This window comes from Megalops cyprinoides, chromosome 2, assembly GCF_013368585.1.
Source record: "Megalops cyprinoides isolate fMegCyp1 chromosome 2, fMegCyp1.pri, whole genome shotgun sequence".
Classification (NCBI taxonomy): Eukaryota; Metazoa; Chordata; class Actinopteri; order Elopiformes; family Megalopidae; genus Megalops; species Megalops cyprinoides.
In genome coordinates, this window is record NC_050584.1 from 33,539,458 (window position 1) to 33,561,109 (window position 21,652).

The following is a 21,652-nucleotide window of genomic DNA, read 5'->3' on the forward strand; positions in this document are numbered from 1 at the left end:
GGAATTATTGTTTTCTCCTGTTCCTCTTGGGCTCAGTGAAGTGTTTTGAATGGGCCATATTATGGTGGTTTAAAGATAATTCGCACGTTGTAGGCAATCCATTAGACAGGGGTGATGAGACATGGCAAATGGGAGACGGATATCCACCAACTGCCAAGGCCACATTCCACGGCCTATGCCATTAACACATGATGACCATACGTAAGACAATATTAAAAACAGACTTGGCAAATGTGAGAGGGGCTTGTGATGATAGATAACATCAGTCTATCTCCCACCCCACAGCATCAAAGGAATCATATGATTAGTTTGACACCTCATTAGATTCAAACTCTTGAACAAGAGATCAGCTTTCAGAAAGCAAAGCTCAAAGCTTGAGTGGGAACAAGAATTCTGGTGGTTTTTTTCCATCTATTGAATATTGAAAATGTATACAATTTTTTTTAAATACACATTTAAGTTATTGAATTTGAAGTTACTGAATTTCCACAAGTGTGACATCTTTGTCATATGCTGTTCATGTGGAGAGACTGAATTTAGCTGAAAGATCTGTGTGCATTCTTCTTTGTTTGGAAAGTGTCACGTTGAAAGTTTTACTCTCCTGTCTGAAGGATTATTTACCATCTCGCAGCTTTGATTCAATACAACATTTTACTTAATTTTATCTATTCAGATGTGAGACATACTCATATATGGGATATCAGAATAACTTTGCCAAATAGCCTGAAAGATTTAATCACCATGTATTCCATGAACAGAAAGGCAATGACAAGTGATAAATGTACTATGCAAATGACTGTTATTTTTATTCAGTTTCTTAACTGTTGCGGCGAGACATATTCTATGTGTGCAATTTATTGTGGAAATTAAATTTTAAATTGATGCCCACACATCTCAAAAATCTTGCTCATTTATTAAGCTTTTAATGCTGCACATTATTTCGTGTCTATCATGGAGTTATTTGGAAAAATATGCTTAGTGTACAATTTGACAGTGTTTTCCCTTTGGAACTAGATTTCTCTATTGTAGAAAGACTGCTACTAGGCTGTGACTGAGACATTTTTTGTGAGACACGGTAACCAGTTGGTTTTGAGGGGGTGATCCTAAGGATGAGAATGGGCCAATCCATAGATTTGCCCTGCATGCTGTTCTTCCCTTGCATCAGCGGAGACTCCTCATGTAGGCTTGCTGAGCCTGGTTCAGAGTGCATTGATCAATAGATCAGCTCTTTGCCATTAATACAACTGAACTCCTGGTTAATCCTCTTTCTAAAATCAGGCTGTCCCACTGGATGCTGGTGATTTTCCACTTGGCATAGGAGGGGGCACCCCTGTCCCACCATAGGTGATGCATGTTGCACCCAGAGCATAGCAGCTGTCTGGGCTTTGTTCTGCAGTGTTCCCTTGGTACAGGTATGCACAACTGCCATGCAGGATAAATCTCCCAAGTCTTCCAGAGCTGGCAATTTTTATGTTGCACTCATCATTTCCTCTCAGTCTAGGGTGCTTCAGTGTGTTTGACCTTTTGCCTGCCCCAAGTCTCCACCTTGGACCTGTTGGATTCTCCTCAGTTACGCTTCTGGCACAATTTCCCTCTCCTTGCTCCAGGCCTCCAGTAGTAGAGTACAAGAGTACATACATCAATGAAAGATAAATTAACTATGTTTACAGTTCATTTATTCTTAGCTGTCGAAACTTATGTCATCTGAGTGTGTCAACGAAAGAACTAGGGACTGGGAATGAACTGTATGTAGTGACTTGTGCCTACGCCTTGTCTCCTTCCCAACATATAACCCCCCAAGGGCATGCTGATGTTCTCTTCCTGGCAACGTGTCATCCAGAGTATTGCAGGTCATTACACAGGTCAGTGGCTGTTCATGTATGACACAGAACACAAGGCCAGCTATGTAACCTTGCTCTTATCGCTCTGAGTAGGTGCTTTCAAGGGAACCAAGTAAGATTTGTGCATACTTTATATCAGACATGACATCTTATGAAAAAAATTAGCATCATTGTGGCAACATTACTGCACAGTGGCTGACTTTCACTCAGAAAACAAGGTTAGTCTGCTAACCTCACATTAGGTTCTGCATGTGATTTATAGACAACTGTTATTGATTTTTTTTTTTTTTTGTAAAATTTTGAAATATCTCCAATAGGCTGAGCTTGCAAATTGCAGATCTAAGGCAGTCAAAGATGCACCCTCTTCTGGTATCTCTTATAAACTTATCTGTGATGACTAATCAGCCTCCCATCAGTTGTTATAATCCATTTAGGGTGGTTGTGATGTAATCCTGGCTATTAATCGGAAGCACCTTAATCACCTGGTGTTTGGAATCCTGGACTGATGGACAGCGGATGCCTGGACGTTAGCAAGAGATCGGAAATCTAGTGTCCAGCAGGATGCACTTACTGGGCACTGGATGCGATGCTCAGGGTATGAGGAGCAATACCTGTTAACCTGAGAATCCACTTATCATTTGAAGCTTTCCCTTGATCAAACATTGATAACCTCACTTCTTGTAGAGAGCCACTTCTTTTTTGTTTACTTCCCCACTCGGAAGGACACCCTGTGGAACCTGTTGCCTTGAGGTAGGCTCCAGCCAGAGCTGAAGAGAACAGGTTCGCCATTTCCCGATTCACAATCATCCCCCCAGGTAATGTTGTCATACGCCACAATTTCCCCATGGCAAAAAAATGACAAATAAAAGCAGAAAATGCAAAGATTAGACCCAAACAAACACGCATTTCAGAATGCACAGATTATCTGAGAAGGTTTATAGTTCATAGGAGTATGGATTACTGTTCTGAGTGTGCCTGATCTCCTCCTGATCTCCTCTATCCATGGAGAGCTCTTGGTCAATTAAAAACAGCAAAAGTGTTGTTTGGTCAGCAGCAATCCTCTTTTGACTCTTATCACTGTACTGTGGTGCTAGTGGGAGAAGGGTGAGGGATTCCAGGGGTGGCTGGTAGGACCCCTGTGACACAGAGCAGTGGCTTTTAACAGATAACCTGGTGCTCCAGATGCTTGTCGCCCTGCAGGATTTGAGGATTGTCAATTTTATTTGAGAGAAGAAAGGACTTGATATGGTTTAAATAAATGATCGGCAGATGAATCATTGATGACAAAATGTGTCCAATTTTGGTTTACACGATTGCTTACATTCAGTCTGTCCATGGAGGCCCTTTCAGGAGCTTTGAAACATTAAATAACATTGCCTGACTTTGGCATCAGCAATGCATTTACAATAACAATTCATATGGCATTTCCCAGCATAAGGATGACAGTTCCATCATTTAGGTAAAGGACATCTTTTCTCATCTTTTTGATAAACCTGTACAAAAGCAAAGCTAACTTTTCAATATGGAATACCCATATTTTGTTAACTGTATTGTATTGCCCATGAAATGCTGTTTAGAGCTCAGTTATCAGGGCTCAGAATTTTCAATGGGTCCTCCCTCAGGTGCTTCCTTAAATTTCCCCACTGTTCACAGTGCATAGAAACCCCAGAGCAAGTGGACTACCTCACCTCTTTAGCCCTGTGTGCTGATTGGTTGCTACTGGTGAGGAGTTACTGGAATGCAACAGCAGAGTCAACTGAAGTGGGCACAGTTGCTGGCCCTGAGAACCTACTGGCAAACTGCCCACTTGCATCCCTCAGGGAGGGCTCTGGAGATCGTGAGCTATGCCAGACATGGTAAAATAATTCCTCCTCTCATTGTTATGTATATCTGGTCCTCTGGTCTGGGGTCTCGTGTCTTCTTGCATAAAAAACATGGAACACGAAGTACAGACAGCACACGCCTCGGCTTGCATTGTTAGCCTGGGCTCCATGAGGCCCAGAGAGTTTGAGACAAGGCGTTGTCATTCAGCCTGGCTCCACATCAGTTCTGCCTTGTTCACCAGGCCTTCTCCAAATGAAGACAGTTGTCACACAATTGGAATAAAATATCTGTCCTTTTCGTAATACCTTGAATTTGTCATTCAAGCATTTAAAATGCTCAGTTGAGTTTGTCATTCTTTCTCTTTTTTTCATATACTGCTGCATTTAAGGGATTTTTGAGCAACGACTACTCTATTGTATAAACAAGGTGTTAGTGGAAGGGATTCCAGTTTAGCTGTGCCAGTGTGGGGGCCGGGGTAAGGATTATGCACTCAAGCCAGCACTCAGAAGAAGTTGAAAAATGTAATGGATTTGCAAAGCTCATTGCAGGGAAACACAGGGACGGATAAGCGGCGTCATGTGGCAAAGACGACCGAAAAGAAGAGTGCTCAGTACCTGTGAAACTGAAAGATTCAAAAAGCCCACACCTTCCTGCGTGTGAATTAATCGCCTTCTGTTTTCTGCAAAGAATACCTCTCCTTCGTCAGTGTGTCATAATGCCATGAAGATTCAGTAAGCCGATGCACTATAATCCCCAAACTTTCCATTATCTGTATTTTGTGCACACGTTACTTGAGGCTTGCGCTTGATAACAGCTTGTGTTGAGTTTACAATGCCACAAGCCTCTTCTGAAATCTCAGTAGAAGTCCCAGGGCTTGCGAAGAATTAGTGAGACACAGTGAGAAATGGGAAGGTGTGTAACATATGGCACAGATTTTGAGAATGGAGAAATCCTCTTACCCCATCCTTGCAGAAAGGATAAAACCTTCTGCAACTCCTGGCACAGGACCCCTTTGATTAACTTCTTGACCTGGCGAGAGTCGCAGTCTGGTATAAATCATCGATTCGTTGGTGCCAGAGTGATTACAGGAGCTATTATGAAGGCGGTCCCTTGTTTGTGATGAAGGCTGTTTCTGATCTTCCCGCAAATGCAAATGAGCATCTTGTTTACTGCCAGCACTGTCCTGTTTATTTCCCCACCATCCCAGCAAACCATCTCCCACTCATTACTTATGAGGTGACCTGTCTCTCTCTCTCACTTTTGTTATTGATGAATATGTTGCTGGATTCCTTGGAGTAATTAACTTATGTCATTCAGTGTGGTGTGTGATTTCGAGATCATTTTGATGTAGTTGGCAGGTTCACACTTTTGAATATGGTTAACAAGAAACCTTATTATCTTTTGATTGATCAAATATGTTTTCTTGTATTTTAAGTGTCTGTATTGCTAGTGTCTATTGATTTTTCCATTGAAGTCATTTAAGTTTATGCTTGATAAATATGTGTGTGTGCAACCTTAGTTATGCATTGGAGATTTTTGATTCTTTTTTTTCTATATCACAGCATTAGTCTCACCATCTGAATGATACTGAATACTGAATGATACCATCTGAATTATTTCAATATTCCAGTGACTGCTGAACAAGTATACAATATTTATGTTATAAAAAAATGTGACAGTTGTTTAGTAACGTTATTCAAAGATCAGGACAAAGTTAGCCATGGTTAGATTGAATCTGGACCCCAGTCTTTCATCATTTTTCTAAATCATATTCAAAAGAGCACACGTATGATAACGTAACATTGTTTGAAAACAAGGAACTAAGCAGTGTCATGCAAATATAAGATATTCCTGACATTTTGAATCCCAGATAAGTTCTAACACGTTATAAATGTCACTGCTTTGATCTCAAAAGCGGCATTGTCACCTTCTAGAACAATATTTTTACAAGATATATCACTGGTTTAAAAATTAGCACAGAATTGTATATGGGTGCTTTATGTGGGTTATGTCAGATAAGGAATGAGCAAGGAATCTGAAAGGGGGAACTAGCTTTTACTCTTCATATGCACTATACAAGTGCCACATCATCAATTCAGGTTTCTGGTCTCTTTGTTCATGGGAATAAGTTCTTGTTTTTGATAGCACGTTTACCACTGTCTTTCCGAGATATTTTTGTGAGAGGGGAGCTTGAAATGAAGCTATGCATCTTCTGTGGAGAACTGTCTTCACACTGTTTAGACCACTCTCCATGCTATGTCTGTCTCTTTTTATTTGAATCAGTAAATTAAGTACTCTGTGCTTTTGGTCTTTACATGACACTGATACTCTCTCCCCTGCTGAAATTTGAAAAGGATTTTGTAACTGCTTCAATGGCCTAGTGGTTAGAGTAGGGTTTGGCACTTTCAGTACTTTAATGGATAGTGTACCACTTCCAGTCTTGATTGTTTATTGGGGTAATTTATCAAGTTATGTCAAGTCACTAGGTTTTCTAGATGTAAATTATTTGCTGACTGAAATTTACCTCAGAAACTCAAACCCTTTTGGAAGTGACTTCTTACACATTTCTACTTTGGTCAAGTTACTCAATTAATCTGCTTTTGGCACTAAGTACAGTTAGAGTAGTGGGCTTATTGCGGGTTGTGTTTTTTTTTCTGCTGCGCTACAATATTTGGATGCCTCATGTTACACAACTCAGGGTAACCTGACCCTCCAAGTGGTCAGGAGACCAACTCAGACACCCCTTTTTTATATGAATAGAAACGGAGAAAAACAAACTGTCTCAATAAACACCCTACTGTGTGATAAAGAATTTGCAGTGCCATTTGGTGTTTTGAATGTCTAAGATGGAATTCGTTTAAAAATACATTGAATATAATGCCGTGAAGGCTGTTAAAACTGTAGCTACTTGTTTTTCCTGTCATAAAGACACTCTAAAAAATGAATTACAACAACATGCTCTGTCAAAATGTTCTTTCTAATTATACACTGTGCACCCTGTCATAGATCATTCCACCACCGAGTACCACTAGTAAAAACACTGAACCAAATTATGGCCAGACACTTGGCTTGTTTGCCCGTCTAGGGTCACAATTAGACTTTGCATGATTGAGTAGCGTTCCTGTGTGCTGACTCCTTGGTAGAAAATGCAGTGTATGAACTGCTGTCACACTTTTTTCAGTAGTTTAGAACACATTCTACATATTCTGCTTTGAATCACACACAGAAGCTGACTGATGCTTCCTCACTCAGGAATCCAGACACCTAGTGAGGGAGACCTTGATGTTATAGCTGTTGGTCCGACTCCCCTGGGTGATACAGCAACAAGCTGAAAAGTCACCAGTGTGACACCAAACAATGTCACTGATTCTGTGGGCCACACTTTCCTTGAATGTCCCGGAGTGACCCCTGCCTCCCTGACACCAAGCAGATGGACAACAAGAGAGCTGATGAAAGCAGCACCATGCTGTGCCTGGGCAATGATGGCTCTCCTGATCACTTTCAACTGTGCAGTCACTCGCAACCAAGGCAGCCCCCAGATCACCAACCACTGCCGCACACTCTCACATCTCCAAACGGCAAAGTTTTGATCTGAGTAAACTTAAAACACTCTAACCACAGAAAGTAAAAGGGAGCTGCTCTTTCATTATTTATTGCAGGCCCTGCTGTGAGCTGATGCACAGAAGAAAGATATATGAGTTACTTTTCAATCGCGGCTCGAAACTTTAATGCTAATCATTTCAAAATGAACGTAAGAGATAAGACAATCAAGGCCTGCATTTGGGAGTGCTCAACTTTTTATTTTAGCTTGTGCAGGTTGTTATCTAAATCATTCTCCTTGAAGAAGAACTTGGAAGATAACAATTTCATTTACGGGGGCAACAGAGGAATCATCTAAAGATCTGTCAGTTGAGTCAAATTACTGATGGACAAATGTGGGGAAGTGGCTAATTTTCTGCAGAGACCACAGACAAGGTTTTCTGACATAGCTCTAGTACCCAAAACTGGTGGCAGCATTTTGCGTAACTAGGTAGTAAATTGCACAGTGTTTGGCAACACCTATTTGTCAATTGTCTCATTATGTTGAGTAATCTACGCCATGTCCTGCAAGAATTTTACCATTTGTAGGCTTACCCGTTTTTCTTTTCTGTGCAAGTGTGGTGGTCCTATGACATACAGTGGCTTGGAGGGAAGGATTTACTCATCACATTACATACATTACATGGATTTAGCAGACGCTCTTATCCGGAGCGACTTCCAGCACAATAGAACATAAGTGTGTCCATTCAATTTAAAGGAGCAACAGTGTCAGACCAGGCTAACACTCCCAGATCAGTGAGTGTGAGCAAAACACTATTCAAGCACTACCACAAGTTAACTTGTGCAATCTGACGGAAGCCAAGTATACTACGATACAACAGTTGCTTGAACACGGAATTCAAAATACATCACAATCCGACACATAAAATAATTATCAAAAACTAGAGGTATCAGGTGTTAGGGGGCAGGGATACTCTTCAGTGAATACAGAATGCTCATTTTGAGAATGCAGTAACTGGCTAGCTACCATAGCTATACAAATTGTATATTTTATTGTTGCCTAATATAATAAATTTCAATGCTGTCATTTTTAGAAAGGGGTTAACAACATGTTTTATCAGTTGCAGTAACTTTTGACACAGTTGAAAAGGTAACTAGCTAGCAAGGCTATATTGAATATAGGCCCATTCACCTGGTTCCACAACTGATTTATTTATTGAAAGTAAAATTAGTTTTCTGAAATTACTGGCTATCTGGAAGAGACAATGTTGTAATATGTTTGGGGTACCAGCGTACCCCCTTAATACCACCTGAAGAAATGTTTGGTAGTGTGTATTTATGTGAAAATTTCAGCACAACAGAATAATATTCATTTCACATGTCCAATGACATGAACTATTTTCACTCCTCTTGGGCTATAGCTGAAACATGAATCATACAAAATTAAACTGGATGCAATTTTGTGTCATCAGCAATTACTCTTTAATAACCATGCAGCCTTGATTGGTGAAAGGCATCCGATGATGCAGGGCAGTCTGGTAATGCAAGGTGAATGTTTTATATGGTGACTATTTGGTAGATGCATTTGCTGCTCAGATGGCACGAGGGAGCAAGACCTGAAGAGGGAAAAGTGGGAAAAGAGGGAGATGTGGAAGTTGATAAGCCATTACAAATGATGTTCAAAAAAAGAATTAGAACATTAGCTGTTAGGTTGAGATATTAAAAGAGGGGGCATTAACTGAGGTCATCTGTTATGAAAGCCATAGAAAATTTTGTCAAATTAAACATGTGTTTCCCTGAAGATTCTCAACACTAAGTTTCTGTTTATCACTGTGACACAGGTGGGCATGCATAGTGTGACTATAATTATTCAGAAACAAGGCCTGTGTAATGAGAAATAGTACTAAATATCCCACTGTGCGGTGCCCAGAATCTCACAGTGATCCCTGCTGTTTCTGAGAGCAATGTTATCCGTTTAAATTAAGCAGAAGAACAGTGAATTAGCACCTGCTGTTTGAGGTTAGAGATACAAAGTGTCTTAACTGTGTGTTTGTGAAGAAACAGAGGGTGTCTCGGGCATATGTGAACATTCACCTCAGAAGTTTTGCTCCTACTGTTTAGTAATGTGGCTCCCAGCCATCATAACATAGAAATGGCCAGATTTTGTGTGAAACTGTCTGTGTTGGTGAAAGATTGCATTTATTTTTAACAAACCCACATTCCTGGATATCCAGCTGGGCATTTTAATTACTTGTGTTTCAAGTTTTCCCTCTCTATAATAGAGTGTGATTCCTGGAAAGACATTAATTTGTTGTGCCTTGCCTGTTGAACTTGGAAGGGGTTCTATCCCTTTGAACTGCTCTAGCTGATAATTTTGTCTGCTGGGGCTGTTTCAAAATACTATTTTTAACTTTATACCCACCATGGCTGACAGCAGCCCCTTCAGTTAGCAAGGACGAAGTCATTACAGCTTGTCAGTTTTGCTTGTCATAGCTTTTCTCCTCCAAACAAGATGTACTGTTTTCATTGAACAAAACTGGCTTCATTCGATTCACAGGACTAGCTCATTAGACCACCATGCTGTATAGGGTCACTGCTTTTCCCAGGGCAGGGAGTGTTTCATGCAGCCAATCACAATGACTACATGTGTTCAGGGGTCGAACCTGTGAGCTAGAACATTAAGAATTTGAGCTAAGAGTCAACAGTGAGCAGGGCACCACTTTTGTACCCTTGTAGCCTTGTACCCTCAGTTTATGTCCTATATCCTGCTGAATAGGAAATGTGTGGAATGTCTGCTTTAATATGCAAGTTACTCAATATAAGAGCATTTGCTATTCAAATAAGAATGAAATGAAGTACAAAGCTGTGATGAATACAGTCACATCTTTTTGAAAGAATAATGCATTTTAGCGATTGTCATACTGCCAGAGAAACAACCAAGCACTCTGAAGCTCTCTGTTATTGGAGTAAGCACATATTTCAAATGAGATGAAACGCAAATGTAATGAGCAAATGTTTTGAGAGTGCTTGGATTGCACTTAAATATAAGTGTACAAAGGAGCACTGTAGTGTGGCTGCTCTATGGGTGAGAACCAAAGGATGAGTAGAAGATTCGGTGTCTGTTATTTTCTGTTTAGTGGGTCCTGGCCAATTCCTCCCTTTGCCTATCTCAAGTCTGATTTAGATTCCAGGCAGTCACTTCTACTCAGGTAACAGAACATGCAAATATGGCAAGGCAGCAGCATCTGGCACATTTCACTGCTTGCTCTAATGGTGTCACAGTCTCACTGCTGTACAGGGCCTTCTCTGCTTATTGCCAATTTGTCAAGGGGGTTGGATTCCCAAGTGTTTTTTGTGAGGATGGATAGATGCAGTGTTGATAGTTTTCTCACTGTGTAATACTTTGTAATACTTTGCCCTGTCCTGTTCTGGTGAGATTGACAGAGAAACCATAAAGTGCTGTGTCTTCAGGACATCACTGTCCTTAATTTCAATGTCTCCAAGATGTTGATTAAAGGAACTTTTTCCACGGTCTCAGCTGTTAACTGCTGTGGAGAGTGTGTCCCTTAGGGCATGCTCACGTGCAGCTCAAGTTCAAATGGCATGGCAATCACACATCTTTTCCATGGCTCCGTGTGAACATTGAATCACAGTGTGCGGTAGATTTTCAGTAAATCCTCTTCAGTTTACAGGAGCGAAAATATGACTCGGCTGGCTCATAAAGGAAACAAAATCACACAGTACACTGACTTAATCAATGGCTGTTCAGTTGGTATTCAGTAACCAATGTGCACTAAAAAATAGGGTGCCTTCAGAATTTGAAATACACTGTGAACTTCACATGTGACGTCATCCCTACATTCAGGATATGCTCAGAGGTACCCTGACTGTAGGCAGCTGCTAGATAGCCTCTGGAGGACAATGCCTGTCCTCCAGCTCTGGGTGTGCCCACAACATGCACATTATTACCCTGTGTGCTCATGTTATGGGCATTCTCATGTTCAGTTACCACTCATGTTCAAATGATTTGCTGTATGTTCAATACATTTCCCAAGGGATCAGTCAAATAGGCTTCAAACGAGTTACTGAGTTGATACTTTCAATGGCTGTTAGAATGGGAATAGAAGGGCAAATTGGCGTCACATCCCTATTTTATGGAATCTGAGCATAGGATGTTCTAGTTGAAATGAATTAACAAACAGCTTTGTAAATTACACTTCCTCAGTGTGCCTTACAAAATCCATTTTCGGATTCATTGTGATACAGTGCACGCTGGAGACTGGAGTCCACCATCGTGCATATTGTACTCCAAATCTTGTGGAAAGAACTACACATCTCTGCTTTCTCCCACAGAGCTGATTTATTAATTCCAGTCAAGTCATTAGCAGGTGGAAGTGTTGACAAACATGTTACATACACAGAGCACAACTCTTTGTTTGTCTCCTAAATATTACATAAATACAGGATATTTGTGAAATTTGATGATGGAATATTTTGAATAGTTTGCTGTCTGTCACAGCAATGAGGTGGTTATTTTATGACCAAATACTGTATGTCTTTCACATGATATAGGTGTTCTCCACTATCTTCAATTTAAATTAGGGCACAGTAACATGTATAACATATCACAAAACATATTTTGCCTAAAGTTAGTACCCTATAATATCCTTTGGCTTGTCGGAGCAAAGACGTAATTGTCAGGGAGCTGTGTATGGCATAGTACAAAAACTACAGTGGAGCTGAATGTTAGTATTTCATGTGGGCAATTACTTTCTTTCTTCAGAATTGCTTGTTCTGAAAAGCAGAACAAGTTGTTTTGGTATCAGGAACCTATCTAAACTAACCATAATATAGAGGGAAAGCCAAATGAGGTAGAGCAATTTATGGAAGATAACCAGTATCCAGCCAAGCAGTATTGTATCTACTCGTGATATTTTCAGTTCTGGAATGAGTTTGCACAACGTTAGGGGCTGGATACAGACAGTTTTACAGGCAAAGAAGACAAATAGCAAATCAGTAATCAGGATTACTCTTTCATTGGTTATTTTAGTCTTGCAAATAGGCTAATTATTGAGTCAATCAAAGCATTGTTTCACACCTTCAAAATACCACTGTGAAATGTAAATGCTTTTGTTTATTGTATTTTTGTATTGGTTATCTATGATACATACAGACAATGTTGTCTGTGCTTTGTCATGGTGAAAGGTTGGTGTCTTTAGTTTTGCGCAGAACATGGCACGTTCCATACAAAAATGATGGTGGTGACCACATCCGAATAACACACCAGCTTTCATTCAAGATAGGCATTATGGGCTCCTGAGTGGCTTAGACCAGTGTTTCTCAATCCTACTGCTGGAGGCCCCCTGCTCTGCACGTTTTCCATCTTTCCCTGCTCTACCTACCTGACTGAACTCATCAGTGGCACTTTTGATTAGCTGAGCACACCTGATTTAATCAAGCAACAAGGATAGATAGAAGATATTCAGGACAGGGGGCCTCCAGGAGTAGGATTGAGAAACACTGGCTTAGACAGTAAAAGTGCTTCAAGTGCAGACTGAGCCCTACAGCCTAGATTTCTGCCAGTGTCATCTGCTAACAATGATGAGGAGCCCACGTCAGCAGAAATAATTGCCTTCATTTTGCCTAGGATAAGGGCAGGTTGGTTGGCCAGGGTCATCTCATTGCTCAGCTCTCTGTGGGGCTTACAGAGTGGAAAATAGTTGACGTGGGAATGCATGTATATCGGTCGATTGCACAAGCCTTGGCCCGCTCTTCTTCGTGGCTTTAGCAGTTGTTGTTGTGGTAGTGATGAGCTGAAGTTCATAATTGGCAGCTACTAAATTTGGGTGAAAAAGGGGAAAAGTACAAAAAAAGGATAGGCATCAGTTTCATTCACTGTTCATTTCAGTCAAAGTAAAACAGTCAAAGGATACAAGGCTATGGCATGCACAGCATTCCATGTCGTCCTTTGCTTGGGTGTCTCTGAGACTTTTTCTTTCATAGAAAGCTAGCTCTGACCCATTTATTCTGTGATACAAGATTTTACTTCCAATAAGAGACATTTAACACTTGGAAGGACTCCAAAACAGCTGCCTGTTTTTAATTAATGAGTCAACATGCGGCATGGTATCAGTCCACCAGCACTTTCAAATATTTACCCTGAGCAAAACATTTCTGGATCCATAATGACCATTTGAACTGTTAACACCATTCTTCTTCCAAACAGCAGAGCCAAGAACAGCTCCTGTGTGTGTACTGGCGTATCAGACCACTCAGACATTAAACCCGCTGTCTAAATTAAGCCTTGGTGGGGGTGGAGCTGGAGGTGACAACCCACTTGCATTTGGGGACCTTTAATTTTTAAAACCATTTTTTTCACATGGCCAAGCCCCAGCGCATTTTGTCATGTAACATATAAGCAGTCATTTATGGTCCTCTGCCACCAGCCCAACTCCCTCTCCACTGTCTACAAAAGCTCAGAACAACTGAGGTGCAATAAAAAGTTGTATCCCCCTGCTTTGCTTGAAGGTTGCCTTGCTTTGTGCTAAAGGGATAAGGGATTTGTGCTAAAGCATGACCCGTGGTGCTTAAGTATGCATCTTATATGCATGGGGAGTGCTTCTGAGGGCTCCTCCACAGTTAACTGATAGCCAGTCGAGGACATGGGGATTTCAGAAAGCTGTCTTCTGCCGGTGAAGTTATCCCCAACTACCTTGTCATTTTGTATGCAAAGAATACAAATTCCCCCTTCCCCTGAAAGAAGAATGTGAGGTGATGTAAAACTTTTTTCTTTAAGTCTTTAATATCTAGTACTGTAGAAGAGAGTTTCATCAGTAAAAGGTGCTGGTCGAGGTGTTGGATGGAACTGGAATATACAATAAAAGTGCAGGGTGATTGTAAGGGGCAGCGATATTATAGTCATACAGCATAGCTTGGATAATGGGATCTCCTGCTCCAGAGATGCAGTTGTCCAACAGGAAGACAAACTGTTCATTCCTCGCCATCAGATGGAATATCAATAGAATAATCTTGTCAAGGCTGCAGACTGAATGCTCAGTGTACATTGTACCAGGCAATTCCCTGCTTCAACTGACATGCATCAAACATGACTACTGTTTTTGTGGTTGTCATTTCTTCTGTTTACCATTTGAAACTTAGAGACCTGAGTGAAGGTAAAAGCTCAGCCTTTTAATCCATGCACAAATTTGGCACTGTGGCTGATTTCAAAATCTCTATACATGATGAATCTTTATTTGTTAGTAGGCATTCAGTATTTTAATTTAACATCATCCTAGCAACATGGATCTGGCTCTGTTCTTTCTCTGTACACTTCTGTTTGGGGAATTAAACTAACCAGGCTAACAACTTGTTTATAATGTTACATTTCACTAAGTCTGTTTAATTTTTTGGTACCCCTTCTTTCCCTGTTAAAAGCTTCACTGGCGCTCCAGTTTTGATTTAATGATAAATTGCATTAAGTGTGAGCACATAGCAGACACAGACACACCACACATCAATAAGGTAAAGATACTCGAGCGTAAAAGATTTAGCAGCCCGACGTCTTCTGCAGAAGATGAAAAGTGATAGGGAGAGGCTTTATTTTTGGAGCTCAGCGACATCTCAACAATTGTTTTGATTAAGACAGTCTTTCTGAAGTGGAATAGGCAAACATTTGAGTGCAAACCGGGAGTTTCGACTCCTCCAAAGCAATCAAAGCCATTGTTTTATTGATCTCCTTCCCTTGTGTGATATATGTGGTACTGCTTTACTGCTGGGCTCCCAAAGCAGCGTTGAATCAATAGCAATGCTTAGGAGCAAGGCAGAAGATGTAAGGCCTAATTTGTGCAAATGGTGGGGTTAAACACCTCAGTGTGTCTGAAAATTTCCTTAACCTTGACTGACTTTTAGAGACAACATTGCATTTTTTTTTTCCTGCTCTTTCTGCACTCAATTGCAGTGTAAGAGACCTTATTTCAATGCAGCTGTCTCCAGTGAATGAAAGATTTGATTCATAATTTGAAAGGTTTGGTAGAGTTAATTTACTGACCAATTATCCCTAATAAAGTGGCCAGGATTTAATTAAGAATTACTTAAATTGCTATAATTACATTTTCTCATTTTAAAGTCCTCGAGTGCCTTTGGCTTCTGGTATGATTCTGATTTTAAGTGACCAAAGTAGAAAGGAATTGTAACATGAAGAAAAGTAGGAAGAAATTTTCATACCAAGTCCACAACTGTGTGGCAGTGCTCATAAATCTGAATGCTTATCAGAGATCTCTTTGAAGCATCATATGCATGTTCCCCACAGATGGGTAGATTTTTATTAAATAAATACAGTTGCGTCGATTTTTTTATTGATCATTTGAACCTCTAAACCTGTGTGTGGTGCAGAAGAATTTTGACGAAATGTGTGTGTGTGTGTGTTTTTTTTTTCTTGAAACCTCTGACAGAGCCGTCCCTGAATTGCCCCAGAGTGCAATTCAACAATTAAACCAAGAACACTATAGAGGACTGTGTGCTGTGCTAAAATTTGCAATTTCAGCCTCCTTACATGCATCATGAAATAGACTGAAAGATTGCTCAAAAAAGACACCACACTGTGAAAGTGACATTTCCTGAGGTGACATATTTGCATTCTCTTCAGCCACCTGGAGTTCTCCAGATGTCCCTCTTGAATCATTTCCAAAAGGGACAATGCCTTCTGCAGATACATGTGACACTCTTTCAGCATGTTCCATTTCCACTGCTGTTCCAATAACACACAGGAAAAACGACTGCACTGCAAAGGGTGTCTGTGCTCTGACAGGAAGCAGACCTAAACTGACAAATGTTGTTTTTAATGCTTCCATGTAGGGCTGTATCGCATGCCATTTTTGCCATTCTAATTTTTACGTTACGTCATCGTTTTGGCCTGTTGTTTCGGCAATTCGTAAGTGACCAAATGAATGTAACAAACAGTTCTGTCTACAAAAGTTCAAGCAGCATTTGCTTTAGTGTACGGAATTATTCCTGTGCGATTTCATGACACATATCATTCCGTAAATACCTGACTCACGAATGTATTGGACCAAAGCCCTTTTGTGCACATCATACCGTCAGTAATATAGCCTATGAACATAATTAATTTTGTACGTAAGCAAAACACTGATGTCTACGAAAGTTCAAGCAGCCTTTGCTTTCGTGGATGGAATGCCTTCTGTAACTGCGGAGTCATGGAATATATTGTGCTTAATCCCTTTCGTGCCCATCATACTTCCAGTAATATAGCAAAACAGTTAAGTGGACAAAATGAACATTCGATGGCACGGAATAATGATCATATAGCGCATTCTGCATTTCGTGCCACAAAAGCATAAATGCTGACCTGGGACATCTATTACATGGACAGAATTACTTTTGTCTACAAATTGAGTTTCTTTTGTCCACAGAATGAAAAGCACAACGGTAAATTTAGTGAACGACAGGAAGCATCGGTTTTGTTTTCTGTGCATGAAAGTATGTGGACACAATGCTAACGCGTTTGTGTTTTTGGTGGACAAAACACGTTACGGTGTTACATGGTTTGGTAATGAATTTATCCGTTTCGTAGCACAGAAGGCATTCTGTCTACGAAAAAATGTCTGTTACACTTGGCGGCGCCCCACACTTTATTAGCAAAATTGTTTATGTTAAATGATAATAAAAAGTAGGCCGCTTTAACATCTAAAGTTCTTGTATTACAGTAGCGATAACCTTAATACTTCAACTGAGCACTCATCCTAATAATCGAATGCTTAGTTTCACAATCGAATGCCAATTCAATGAACGAAGCTTCGAATTTTTCAGTACAGCCCTAATTCCATGCATTGACAATCAATGACTATTAATGACTGCTGTCATTGGTGAATGACAGGTGATGATGCAAGTCTGACCAACCTGTGATGTCAGAATTTTTAGATTTTGGCAGGGAAAATGGCAGCACTCAACAATGAACATTCCATCTTCTTAATCATACTTGTAGGAGAGGCAGACAAACCAGGTGGGTCGGTAGAGTGTAAAACTCAATTTCAGTAACCTCAAGAAGTATATGTGGCAGTGGACTGTGTCAGAACATAGTTATGTCAGACCTGATGCTAGTAAAAAAAAAAAAAAAAAACTCCAGCTCATCCATGCATGCTCATAGAATGTTACAGACATGAGCTTCAGCACTGGATATACCATTTTCTCTTTTACTCACTCACAACAATTTTACTTAGCTGTCAGCATGATTGTTTGACATGCAAAATGTCCTGGGGTTGAGCTGATCAACAGACCATCAGTTTTTTGCCAAGTGACTTTTGTTGAATAAGGTTGTGATGCAAAATCAATGGAACACATTTGGTCATAAAAATTGGTCACGCACAACATGCAGCCTGCTTTTGTAAATGTGTATATTTTGTAAATATCATTTAATTGCTTAAGAGGTTCAATATGACATACCAAAGCCAGTCATAGAGTAGTGTCATTTACTGTATGTGAGAAAGAGGAAAGCAAGGAGGACAGCAAGCCTTCAGTTAGTGGAATGGAAGTAGGAGGGGCAGGTTCTGTATTTGAGTTGATGAAAAAAATGTTATTTCTTTCAACTTCTATCTTGTGTATAAGGTCAAAGAAGCAATGTCCTTTTTCCAACCACATTCCAGTCAGATGTTTAGAGTGGAAAAGTATTTCAACATTTAACTATAGGCATCACATCCAATTAGTATCCTTGCAAAATGTTTTTCTCCAAATGTGTTGAACTCACCCTGGTATCACCCTGAAACCACGGGAGATAATAATACATGCTCACATGAAATGCTAAATATAATATGCTCATCATTACTTAGTGTCTGAAGACTGTTTTTAAAAAATACGGAAATGGACAGCCATCATAATGCTTTTTTAGTTATGATGTTTGTATTTTTCAGTGGGAGTCTGTGAACAAAAATGTGTATGTGTTTCAGCACTGTTTCCTCTACACTCTGAGCCTAAAAAAATTTGAGTCTGGATCATTTTCTGTAATTCCTGAAACCTAAATAAAACTAGTTGTAAATAAAAAAGTTGTCAGAATATCACTGTATGGTGGGTTATTATAATCAAGTCATGTATAACACAAGATAAATGGGATAAAATATATTCTTCCCAAACAATCCACTACCACCCATAATTTTACATTTCAAGCGGTCTGGAACAGAAGTTAAGCTCTATGAAAAAGATGTGCAGCACTTCTATTTTCTCCCAGCTTGACTGCCCAACAGTCAACACACTTGACTGTTGTTATGTCAGACTCACAGTGCCACCAGGAGACCTGACAGGAAATCCATCAATTAATATTGTATCGCTCTTCTCAAACCACAGGTATACAGTATGCACACACATACACACACACTCTCAAATCATAATCACTCACAACCACATGCTTCACAGGTGTTTTCACATCTGTGTCAGAGAGCCTGTGCTTTGAAATGTATATTGATATTTAAGGGGAAATATATTATATATTTCTAAATTAAAAAGATTTTTTTTATTCTGACCCTGTTAGCTTATTTTAAGAGTCTCTAGCTTGTGCTAAAGTGGTAAAGTGATAAAGTGGCCTTCTTGGCATGCTAACTAACCCTCCCTCAGAATGTGCTGAACTCCTTTTGGAGACCAACATCAGTTGCTGCACACAGCAGTTGTAGCAGTGGAGCTGCTTTGGCACAGGCAACTGCTCTTGACTCCCAGCCACGCTGGTAAATATGTGTGGGAGTGCAAGTGTGTCAGGCCAAAATGCCATCTGATCCTGTTCTGCACTTGGGTGCCGGGCCATTGCTAGAAAGCAGAGAAAAAGTTTGAAGAATTAACTGGTCGTTAGATGTTTGAGTCCCCTTCTGTCCCAAATATCAAATATGACCTGATTTTCTTTGATATTTCCTATTCAACGAGGCCTGGGTGTGTGTATGTATGTGTGTGTGTTGGGGGGCACGACAGCCTCATAGGAACACTGGCACCTGCTTTGCAGTAACAGCTATAAAGTAGAATAGGCCTAGTGAACACAGCTTGCCCCCCGTGCCCTCGTAATATGGTTGTCAATCCTAATGCTTCAGACAGCCATCATGGCTGTTCCTTCTCACTGCCAGTAACTGTCAATGGTGTCGCCTCATTCTTCCCAAGGTGTGTGTGGTTCTTGTCATTCAATGTGAAGTGGACTTATTATTATTTCTGCCTTTTTCTCTGCCCTGAGCACTCAGGTTTGTTCAGCCTCTGGCTTCTGTTTGTATTCCACCCGAGTGTGTTGGCTGTGTCCTTGGACAGAGCCCAACGCGCGTTAAGCACTTTCCCTGTTCTTGGCAACCACACGAGTCACAGCACAGAAAATTAATCAATCAGTGCATAGTGTACTCAATGGTTCTTTGAGCGCCTAATCAAAGGAGATAAACAAGGTTGGCATTCAAATAATTACTCGTCCCAAACAGTGACCCCTTTCATTCTTTGCACATGAACGCAGGACTGAGGCAAGCAGGATGTGGAAGATTTCATGCAAATCCATCCACAGTCATGCCGGAGTCCCGATTTTGCGATCGCTTTTGATAAGTGCCATTTATCGCATGTCCGTTTACGTCAGGCGCGTCCCGTGCACTTTGAATACCTCTCCTCATCACACACTTTCACTCCACCTCCACCACTCGCAGTCAAGATTACCCTGATAAGCAAATGATGTCTGTTGCAGGGAAGGAAATAGGAACAGTGATGTAGGGGCAGTAAGGTTATGAAAATGTGTCTTGCCAATCCTGGTTTGCCTCACTGTCTGACCATGACCAGGACTTATCTGGAGGGTGGTTTGCTAAAACTCAGACTACCTCCTGTCTATGTCAGGGCCCATGTACAACAGGAACAGGAAGAAGCAGCTTGAACCTGTATGACATCACTGTATTTGTGTTCACTAATGAGTCACATGACATTGGCGAAGAAGGACAAGGGTGTAAGGGGTTGCCTATGAATGGAAACACATAAGAGGACAATTGTTTGCAGAAAAGAACACTGAAGTGAAAGAAAGAGAGGGCACCAATGACTGTAACTGTCTAGCTAAAAGGTCAGTGCATCACAGTTCAGCGCACTCTATTACATATTCACAAAACATAAGCAGATGGAACATGAGCACATCAAAATTAAGCATAATTTCATGATGGTCACCCAAGCCAAGTTTTTTAATAAATGAGAATTATTATGCAGCTCCCAAAGGCTGTCAGACAAAAAAACCTCCAGACTATTGCCATGTATCATCTTGCAGAATTGTGACTACTTCCTCAGACACAACAAAACTGAACTGGACAAATACCTAAATACCTAATCAGTTATTTTCCAGAACTCTCCTGGGACCATGTTGGTGGCCAGAATCTTCCTAGTGTGAACTGCGTGTAACTCACAGTTAGCATATTATGTTTAGTCTGAGAATGGCACAAGGCCTGTTTTCCCAGTTGTCCAAACACTGTTGTTTACTTTTGAGCTGTGGCCCAGACCAGAGCCCTGCTTGCCATGCCCTCTGACATATGGTCTTATCTGAGAGTGATGACATATCATGTTCTGACAATCTGTCAGAGACCTTTTAATGGTCTCCCTAGATATTTGGTCAGGCTCCACAGATTAAACTTCTAGGTGGAGATGGAAGTGCTTCTCTGGCAAGGTTGCTGGCACAGTGGGCCAAATGGAGAAAATTTGTGCTCCATGAGTCTGGTGAGGCTCCTTGGTGACTCCATTTTCCAAGGCACGCCAAACCAAAAGGCCACGTGCCCAGTATGGTGTAGTAATACACTCCAAAACAACATTCTTCTGTGTTATTACTAGCACACTGTCTCTCCCCCCAACAGTAACATGATGTGTTGTGCAATAGCGCAGCCAGAGGGGTAGTGAAGTCATACACTTGCTTTCACCCCAGTGTCGAGATGGTTTGATCCTCGCTGTGGGGTTTAGTGCGCAGACATCAGGTGGGTCAGAGAGCATGTGTTCTCTAGCATGCAACTGGAACCTCTCAGAGGCCTGTCAGGAACTCTAGGAGTGTGGCACTAGAGGTGAGATGCTGCTTTCCAAGCTAGAGCCATTAAACAGCACTAGAATGCATAATACTCTGCTGATGGCCTCTAGCATATATTAAATACTCTGTCCTAATTCAACCTATGGGAGGCTGACTTTTAGTTTTTGTTACAAACTCAGATCTAAAATAACTGAGATACCTTAATCATTAAACCTCATTTTTAACAGTATGGGCTTGCTTTGGGACACGTTTCAGCATATCAACACCCACTTTATTTTCACCCGACTGTTAGGAAACTAGATTGTCAAGAAGTAGGTACAGTAATTAGACTCCAAGCACACTGCAGATGTACCCTCTATGTTAGGGTGAGTACAGCTTTGATTGATTTGGAAAGTGACCATGTTACTTGCTGCTGCTCTGATGATATGACAGCATATGGTTT

General features: G+C 40.7%; 1 protein-coding gene across 6 annotated transcripts in view; it reads left to right on the top strand.

The window, feature by feature from the left end:
• LOC118773416 (LIM domain containing preferred translocation partner in lipoma) overlaps positions 1 to 21,652 on the top strand; it is a 231,883-nt gene that overhangs the window by 92,429 nt on the left and 117,802 nt on the right. The window lies entirely within an intron of this gene.